The sequence below is a fragment of the Bufo gargarizans genome, chromosome 2 (assembly GCF_014858855.1).
Source record: "Bufo gargarizans isolate SCDJY-AF-19 chromosome 2, ASM1485885v1, whole genome shotgun sequence".
In the NCBI taxonomy this organism is placed as follows: domain Eukaryota; kingdom Metazoa; phylum Chordata; class Amphibia; order Anura; family Bufonidae; genus Bufo; species Bufo gargarizans.
The window spans coordinates 352,186,415-352,196,781 of record NC_058081.1 but is presented as its reverse complement, the minus strand read 5'-3'; the positions used below and the strand labels follow the sequence as shown (position 1 = coordinate 352,196,781).

The window sequence follows — 10,367 nt, the reverse complement described above, 5'->3', positions numbered from 1 at the left end:
CTACACTGGTTCAGACCCTGTGAGATACCCCCTTTACATACAGAGGTTTTAATTAGGCATTTGAAATACAACCATTTTGTGCAAATATATATTTACTTCAGGCCTACAGAGGTTCAGGCCCTCTAAGATACTACCTTTACATACAGGGGTTTAACCCTCCTCTTATGTTAGCTTTCTGTTACTATCCATGATGTTAACGGGTCGGTTTTGACCCGTGTCTTAAATCAGCCATAAAATACTCTCTGAACAATTATTTATCATCCAATTTGTTTCTTACCTCTTGGTTACCTTGTTAGGCTTCTTTATCCTTGAAAAGATTGGTTTTAATATTTTTGGTGTGACCCCTTAGACCTTTCTTTTGATAGCATACCTCTTATTTTCAAATAAAAAAATTGGTAAAATAAACCTCAATAGAATATTATAAGTAAATAAAAGGTTGTTATGTCACCAGAATGTTGCTGAGGAGTATTTGAACACATCTCTTAACTTTTTAAAAAAATATTTTTTATTTCATTTTAATAACATTAACTATAATAACATTGATGGTGTTAGGGTCAATTTTGACCCATATATATTTACTTCAATAAAATAGCCAAAAGTCTTTTTTTTTAACATAAAACATTCATAAACAATGAAAAGCAAGTAATAATACAAAATGTAGACTTGCAAGGTCAAACAAACAACACACAATCAAGCAAGGCAAACCAATAGAAATCAAGTACTACTTTCAAAGCATCTTTGTGCAGGAACTTGCATGTGTTTGTGTGAGTGTTTTTAGATGCATGTGTGGCAAAAGCTGACACTTTTAGCATGTTCTTTGCAGATATATTTTTTACAGTGGAAGCATAATGTGTGTGTCTTTCTGTCCTTATTGCTGGGGCAGACCTGACACCTCTTTCTTTTAGAATCAGATGGCATCACTGGAGTTGTGGCTGTGGCTGTGCTGGTTGATGTTGAGGCAAAGCTAGATGATGATGAGGATGCTGGCATTGATTCTCTTTGTGTTGTTGATGGTGTGGATGGAGTGCTTGATGAACTCTGCATCTGTCTGATCACGGCTGCAGCGATTGGATCTCGAGACACCCGTTTCCTTTGCTCAATGTGTGCCTTGACAAGGGAACTTCCTAGCTCCTTGAGAAATATTCTCCGCTTGTTATTTTTTTGTGTGTTCCAACCTGGGTGAATGTGGGTCCATAACACAAATGCATTGTACGCAGACACATCTAGGATGTTAGAAAACACAGCCATCGGCCATCTCCTGGTCATTCGCTGACAAGTATAGGTAGCAGTCAGCTTGTCCAGGTTGTCCATTGTAATGCAGGATAATTGTGGGCTTTTTGTCACTTCTTGATGACATAGCTGCATCTTTGTGAAAAGTGGACATAAGTATCACTTATTTTTTTTTTTGGTGGACAATATGAAACAACAGTGGTGGTGTCTGTAAAAGCAAATTTTGAAGAAAGTGAAGCTCTGTCCTTCACCTGCAAAATTTCAGTGTGCAGCTCAGGTTTATTTATTTTTATTGTGCCTACCATGGTGAGTTTCCTCCTGAGAAGTTCTTGTCCAAGGTCATAGCTGGTAAAAAAATTGTCAAGACGTGATATTGTGACCCCGCAGTCCAGTAGTCAAATCAAGGACTACACGTTGTCCTTGTTTTTTTCTCAGGGATGCCACTTTCGAGTTTGCCGGTGTAAATCTGTAGGTTCCATGCATAGCTTGTTTTTGCATCACAGGCTGCCCAGATTTTTATGCCGTATTTGCCTGGCTTACTGGGCATATACTGCCGGAAGGGGCAATTTCCACGGAAAGGGATCAAACGTTCATCTACTGTTACCTGAGGCCCAGGGTTAAACATTAGTGGAAGGAGCTGAACCCATTTCTCCCAGACATCCCTTATGGGAGCAAGCTTGTCAGATTTTGCTCTAGTATCTCTGTTGTCAAATCTGAAAACTCTTGATATCATTCGAAAGGTGTGAAGTGACATTGTTGCTGGGAAGATATATCTGCCTCTTGACTTGTCCCAAAGACTATCAGTGGCCTCCAGCGAGAAGAAGAACACCAATATAAGCATCTAGGCATTCCTCATTTATGTCATTCCACATGTTGCCATGGTCTTTTTTTCCTTCAAGGTTTGTCATTGCAATGATCACTTTTTTTAGTGACAATGGCATGAACAGTTCAAAACATGTTTTGATGTCACTTACTCTCGTCACAACAAACCTTGTGATCCCAGGGGTCATTTTGATTACATCTGCAGCAGCTGCCCTGCCATGTAAGTCAGGAGGTTCTGAACTCCAACAGATCTTACCACTTTTGGATTTGAATGTTTCAGCAGGAACAGCAGCAGGTTCAGCACTGGTGTCCTCCTCATCAGACTCATCAGATGTGTCTATGTATTCTGGTTGATACTCTACTTCATCTTCTGCCTCAGAAACCTGCTCATCCATATCGCTATGCTGCTCTGTGTCCTCTGCCTCATTTTCATCCAAGATATAATCCAGTATTTGGCTTCCTGTAAATCTTCTCACTCTTGCATGCTGCATATTGGAGATGATTACTCTGCAAGTCAGCAACTCTGAAATGTATTGGTCCTATGTTTCTTTACTTTATTTAGAGAAGCAGACAAGCAGGCAAAGAGATGGGCCCCCCGGTAACTACAGCTCCCAGGGCTGAGAGGTGATTGGCTGTCAGTGTTACTAAGCAGAGAGAGTGTTTATGATTTCAGTTTTGGCACTTATTAGTGTCCTATAATCCTATATTATAACTGGGTCAGAATTGACCCTAACACCATAAACGTATTAATTTTAACCACAGTATTTTATAATTTAGTGAAAAGGATTCTTTTTCTATTACATTGTTTAAATAGAGGTTCCTGACAAAGTAAAAAAATCTTGATGCAATAAACAAATTTATGTGATACTTATAGACATTCAAAACCTGAAAACGGGTCGGTTCTGACCCTAACATAAGAGGAGGGTTAAATTAGGCATTTGAAATACAGCCATTTTGTGCAAAGATATATTTACTGCAGGCCTACACTGGTTCAGGCCTTGAGAGATACTACCTCTACATACAGGGGTTTGAATTAGGCATTTGAAATACAGCCATTTGAAATACAGCCATTTTGTGCAAATATGTATTTACTGCAGGCCTACACTGGTTCAGGCCCTGTGAGATACTACCTCTACATACAGGGGTTTGAATTAGGCATTTGAAATACAGCCATTTTGTGCAAAGATATATTTACTGCAGGCCTACACTGGTTCAGGCCCTGTGAGATACCATTTCTACATACAGGGGTTTGAATTAGGCATTTGAAATACAGCCATTTGAAATACAGCTATTTTGTGCAAAGATATATTTACTGCAGGTCTACACTGTTTCAGGCCCTGTGAGATACTACCTCTACATACAGGGGTTTGAATTAGGCATTTGAAATACAGCCATTTGAAATACAGCCACTTTGTGCAAAGTGTAGGAGAGTCCCCGGAATAATAATGGACGGACGATACGTGCCACCAGAGGTCCTGGCCTCGGTGGAGTAAGAACCGGATCATTGCGGTTACAGCGGCGAATGCTGCTGGCGCAGCGTGTCCGGGCCGGTTCTTACTGGGAACAGGTAAAGAGTGGGGGGGTGCCTGTTCCCCACGGCCAGCCCAGGTTTTTGGTGGAGCTGGGCCTTTAAGAACCCAGCCTGCGGATGATGGGGGTGGGGTGTGTCTTGCTGTGCTGGAGATTTCCACAGACAGAGTGAGTGCTGGTGAAGGAGAGTCTGGGCGCAGCACACATTGAAGGATAGCCCTGGGACCTGTGGTGCTACGAGCCGAAGGGGCTCTGACCTGAGGGAGACAAAGGCAGATAGCCTAGAAGCCTGCAGAACTGCTGTGGTCTGTCCAAAACAAGGTGACTCAAACCTGCTGTTTATTTTCTATGGAAGGACTTTTGTTCTATGCACTATGTGGATATGCACCTGTGTGGTCTGCACATTGCCTGTTATGCCGTTGGTGTGAATAAAGTCACAGTGTATCACAAAGACTGTCTATGATTGCCTCAATACTGCCGCCGCTACCGTAGCCTACCACGAGCACATCCCCACAAAAGATATATTTACTTCAGGCCTACAGAGGTTCAGGCCCTCTGAAGATACTACAAACTGGATTCCCAAAAAGTTGGGACACTAAACAAATTGTGAATAAAAACTGAATGCAATGATGTGGAGATGGCAAATGCCAATATTTTATTTGTAATAGAACGTAGATGACAGATCAAACGTTTAATCCGAGTAAACGTATCATTTTAAAGGAAAAATACGTTGATTCAAATTTTCACGGTGTCAACAAATCCCCAATAAGTTGGGACAAGTAGCAATAAGAGGCTGGAAAAAGTAAATTTGAGCATAACGAAGAGCTGGAAGACCAATTAACACTAATTAGGTCAATTGGCAATATGATTGGGTATAAAAATAGCTTCTCAGAGTGGCAGTGTCTCTCAGAAGCCAAGATGGGAAGAGGATCACCAATTCCCACAATGTTGCGCAGAAAGATAGCGGAGCAATATCAGAAAGGTGTTACCCAGCGAAAAATTGCAAAGACTTTGCATCTATCATCATCAACTGTGCATAACATCATCCGAAGATTCAGAGAATCTGGAACAATCTCTGTGCGTAAGGGTCAAGGCCGTAAAACCATACTGGATGCCCGTGATCTCCGGGCCCTTAAACGACACTGCACCACAAACTGGAATGCTACTGTAATGGAAATCACAGAATGGGCTCAGGAATACTTCCAGAAACCATTGTCGGTGAACACAATCCACTGTGCCATCTGCCGTTGCCAGCTGAAACTCTACAGTGCAAAGAAGAAGCCATTTCAAAGCAAGATCCACAAGCTCAGGCGTTTTCACTGGGCCAGGGATCATTTAAAATGGAGTGTGGCAAAATGGAAGACTGTTCTGTGGTCAGACGAGTCACGATTCAAAGTTCTTTTTGGAAATCTGGGATGCCATGTCATTGGGACCAAAGAGGACAAGGACAACCCAAGTTGTTATCAATGTTCAGTTCAGAAGCCTGCATCTCTGATGGTATGGGGTTGCATGAGTGCATGTGGCATGGGCAGCTTGCATGTATGGAAAGGCACCATCAATGCAGAAAAATATATTCAGGTTCTAGAACAACATATGCTCCCATGCAGACATCATCTCTTTCAGGGAAGACCCTTCATTTTTCAACAAGATAATGCCAGACCACATTCTGCATCAATCACAACATCATGGCTGCGTAGGAGAAGGATCCGGGTACTGAAATGGCCAGTCTGCAGTCCAGATCTTTCACCTATAGAGAACATTTGGCGCATCATAAAGAGGAAGGTGCAACAAAGAAGGTCCAAGACGATTGAACAGTTAGAGGCCTGTATTAGACAAGAATGGGAGAGCATTCCTATTTCTAAACTTGAGAAAATGGTCTCCTCGGTCCCCAGACGTCTGTTGAGTGTTGTAAGAAGAAGGGGAGATGCCACACAGTGGTGAAAATGGCCTTGTCCCAATTTTTTTGGGATTTGTTAACACCATGAAATTCTGATTCAACATATTTTTCCCTTAAAATGGTACATTTTCTCAGTTTAAACTTTTGTTCCGTGATTTATGTTCTATTCTGAATAAAATATTAGAAGTTGGCACCTCCACATCATTTCATTCAGTTATTTATTCACGATTTGTATAGTGTCCCAACTTTTTTGGAATCCGGTTTGTACCTCTACATACAGGGGTTTGAATTAGGCATTTGAAATACAGCCATTTGAAATACAGCTATTTTGTGCAAAGATATATTTACTGCAGGCCTACACTGGTCCAGGCCCTGTAAAATACTACCTCTAAATACGGGGGTTTAAATTAGGCATTTGAAATACAGCCATTTTGTGCAATATATATTTACTGCAGGCCTACACTGGTTCAGGCCCTGTAAAATACTACCTCTACATACAGGGGTTTGAATTAGGCATTTGAAATACAGGTATTTGAAATACAGCCATTTTGTGCAAAGATATATTTACTGCAGGCCTACACTGTTTCGGGCCCTGTGAGATACTACCTCTACATACAGGGGTTTAAATTAGGCATTTAAAATACAGCCATTTTGTGCAAAGATATAATTACTGCAGGCCTACACTGGTTAAGACCCTCTGAGATACTACCTCTACATACAGGGATTTGAATTAAGCATTTGAAATACAGCCATTTGAAATACAGCCATTTTGTGCAAATATGTATTTACTGCAGGCCTACACTGGTTCAGGCCCTGTGAGATACTACCTCTACATACAGGAATTTGAATTAAGCATTTGAAATACAGCCATTTGAAATACAGCCTTTTTGTGCAAAGATATATTTACTTCATGCCTATAGAGGTTCAGGCCCTCTGAGATACTACCTCTACATACAGGGGTTTGAATTAGGCATTTGAAATACAGCCATTTGAAATACAGCCTTTTAGTGCAAAGATATATTTACTGCAGGCCTGCAGTGGTTCAGGCCCTCTGAGATACTACCTCTACATATAGGGGGTTTGAATTAGGCATTTGAAATACAGCCATTTGAAATACAGCCTTTTTGTGCAAAGATATATTTACTTCAGGCCTACAGAGGTTTAGGCCCTATGAGATACCACCTCTACATACAGGGGTTTGAATTAGGCATTTGAAATACAGCCATTTGAAATACAGCCTAATTCTGCTCTACGAATTGTGAGGCCTGAACAAGTACAGGCGATAGTAGATTTGGTTGCTGACAGTGGATCCAGTTCCTTAACATTGTCTCCCACCCAGTCTCTTGCTGAAAGACCACAGTTGGCACCTGCAGACGATCTCCATCAGACTTTCACCTCACCCCCTTGCAAATCAGCCAAGCAGTCTGAGCCCCAAGTCATGCAGCAGTCTCTTCTGCTTTTTGATGACTTTGTTAGCAGGGTTTCCCAGGGACATCCACCTAACCCTGCCCCAGAAGTGGAAGAGATTGAGTGCACCGATGCCCAACCACTTATCTTTCAAGATGAGTACATGGGAGGACCATCACAGCACGTCTCGGATGATGACGAAACACGGATGCCAACTACTGGGGCTTTCGAAAGTGTGCAGACCGACAAGGAGGGCAGGGGTGAAGACTGGGTGGAAGATAATGTGGAGGGCGATGAGGTCCTCGACCCCACATGGAATTAAGGTCATGCGAGTGACCTATGTATTTCGGAGGAAGAGGCGGTGGTCGCACAGAGCCACCAGCACAGCAGAAGAGTACGCCTGCTACTGCCCACCGCAGCAAGGGACCGAGCACACCAAAGCCAGCTCCTAGGAGTTCCCTGGCATGGCAGTTCTTCAGACAATGTGCTGACGACAAGACACGAGTGGTTTGCACGCTGTGCAATCAGAGCCTGAATTGAGGCATAAACGTTCTCAACCTGAGCACAACCTGCATGACCAGACATTTAAGTGCAAAGCATGAGCTGCAGTGGAGTAGACACCTCAAAAAACAAGAAAGGTCTCTGGCTCATCCTGCTTTCTCTTCTGCTGCAGTCGCTGCCTCTTCATCCACCTCTGGAGTGACAGTGCCACCTGGCACCCCGCAAACAGAGGATCTGCTAGCAACACTAACACCTGTGTCACCAAGCATCTCCACAATGTCCCGTGCAAGCGTTCAGCTATCCATATCCCAAACGCTGGAGAGGAAGAGGAAGTACCCCCCTACCCACCCGCAATCCCGAGCCCTGAATGCCAGCATTTCTAAATTACTGAAATTCGAAATGCTGTCATTCTGTCTGGTGGAGACGGATAGTTTTAAAGGGCTTATAGTGGTGGCTGTCCTACAGTATGTCGTGCCCAGCCGCCACTAATTTTCAAGGCGAGCCATCCCTTCCCTGCACAACCAAGTAGGGGACAAAATCAGGTGTGCACTGCGCAAAGCCATCTGTGGCAAGGTGCACCTGTCTATGAATACATGGACCACTAAGCACGGTCAGAGGCGTTATATCTCCATAACAGTACACTGGGTAAATGGAGTGGTGGCTGGGCCTGAGGCGGATAGCAGTTTGGCGCATGTCCTTCCACCACCGAGGATTGCAGGGAGCTTCAGTTTGCCTCCTGTTGCTTCCTCCTCCTATTCTGCTTCCTCATCCTCTTCCAGCTCCTCATCCGGTCAGCGTAACACCTTCACCACCAACTTCAGCACAACCAGGGATAAACGACAGCAGGCAGTTTTAAAACTTATCTGTTAGGGGGACAAACCACACACCGCGCAGGAGCTGTGGACGGGCCTTGAACAACAGACCGATGAGTGGTTGGTGCCAGTCAGCCTTAAGCCAGGCCTGGTGGTGGGCGATAATGGGCGAAATCTCGTAGCAGCTCTGGGACTAGCCGGTTTGACGCACATCCCTTGCCAGGCGCATGTGCTGAGAATTTGGTGGTGCACAGATTCCTTAAAAATTACGACATCTCAGAGCTGCTGCATAAAGTGCGGGCCATCTGTGTGCGCTTTAGGCTTTCTCACCCTGCCGCTGCTCGCCTGTCAGCTCTGCATCGTAACTTAGGCCTTTCCGCTCACTGTCTCATATGCGACGTGCCCACAAGGTGGAACTCCACCTTGCACATGTTGTCAGACTGTGCGAGCAGCAGCAGGCGATAGTGGAGTTTCAGCTGCAGCACGTACGAGTGAGTCGCTCGGCGGAACAGCACCACTTCACCACCAATGACTGGGCCTCCATGCGAGACCCGTGTTCCTTGTTGCGCTGTTTCGAGTACTCCACTAACATGGCCAGTGCCAATAACGCTGTTCTCAGCGTTACTATTTCACTTCTATGCCTCCTTGAAAAAACGCTCCTGGCAATGATGGAAGAGGATGTGGCACAGGAGGAGGAGGAAGAGGGATCATTTCGTAGGGTCGCTGGCCAGTCATTCCCAAGTGGCTCCGAGGGTGGGTTCCTGCACCCACAAACCCAAGGTACACAATTGTCCAGCCAGGGCACAGTTCTGGAGGATGAGGAGGTGGAGGATGAGGAGGAGGAGGAACCATGTTCACAGCAGGGTGGCACCAAGACCAGCTCATGGCCATCACTGGTGCGTGGATGGGGGGATACAGAGGACACAGACGATACAACTCCCACAGAGGACAGCTTTTTGTTGCCTCTGGGCAGCCTGGCACGCATGAGCAATTACATGCTGCAGTGTCTCCGCAACGACCGCCGAGTTGTCCACATTCTAACTTGTGCTGATTACTGGGTGGCCACACTGCTGGATCCCCGTTACAAGGACAACGTACCGTCCTTAATTCCCTCATTGGATCGTGATCGTAAGATGCTTGAGTACAAGCGCACACTGGTAGACGCGCTATTGGTGGCATTCCCACCTGACAGCGTGGGCACAGTGGAAGCACAAGGCGAAGGAAGAGGACGAGAAAGAGGTCGCCAACGCAGCTGGGGCACCGCCAGCACCTCAGAATGCAGGGTTAGCATGACCGACATGTGGAAAAGCTTTGTCAGCACGCCACAACAACCAGCACCACCAGCTGATATGGAACGTCTTTGCAGGAGGCAGCATTTCACCAACATGGTGGAGCAGTATGTGTGCACACGTCTACACGTACTAAATGACGGGTCTGCCCCGTTCAACTTCTGGGTCTCCAAATTGGGCACATGGCCTGAGCTTGCCCTTTATGCCTTGGAGGTGCTGGCCTGCCCTGCAGCCAGTGTATTATCTGAACGTGTGTTTAGCGCGGCAGGGGGCATCATCACAGACAAGCGCAGCCGCCTGTCCACAGCGAATGTGGACAAGCTCACGTTCATTAAAATTAACCAGGCACAGATTCCTCAGGACTTGTCCGTACCTTGTGCGGAATAGACATGTATACCGGCACAAAGCAGCCATTGTTATACTGCAGCGCAATTGCTCATGTTTGTATTTTGGATATTGCACACTCTTTTGGACTGTACCTTAATTTTATAAAATTAAATTAAAACCAAAAACCTGTGTTGGCTATCTCGTCCTCCTCCACCGCCACTTCCACCTATTCCGCTACGTCCACTGCCTCCTCAAACTCCTACTCCATATGGAACTCCACCTCATAAATCCATTTCACTACTTTGTCATTTACATTTTCTGGATTAATTCACAAATTTTTGGGTGTATAGTACCACTGCTCTACCTAGTAGGCCGGTTAAAAAAATAAAATAAAATTGTCATTAACATTTTCGGGTGAAATTCACAAATTTTTGGGTGTATAGTACCACTGCTATACCTATAATGACGGTTAAAAAAATATATATTTGTCAGTTACATTTACAGTTGAAATTCATCAATTTTTGGGTGTGAAGACCACTGCTATACCTAGTA

General features: G+C 44.7%; 1 pseudogene; it reads right to left on the bottom strand.

Moving 5' to 3' along the window:
* Window positions 1-774: 774 nt before the first annotated feature.
* LOC122925893 lies at window positions 775-2,543 on the bottom strand (annotated as a pseudogene).
* Window positions 2,544-10,367: the final 7,824 nt, after the last annotated feature.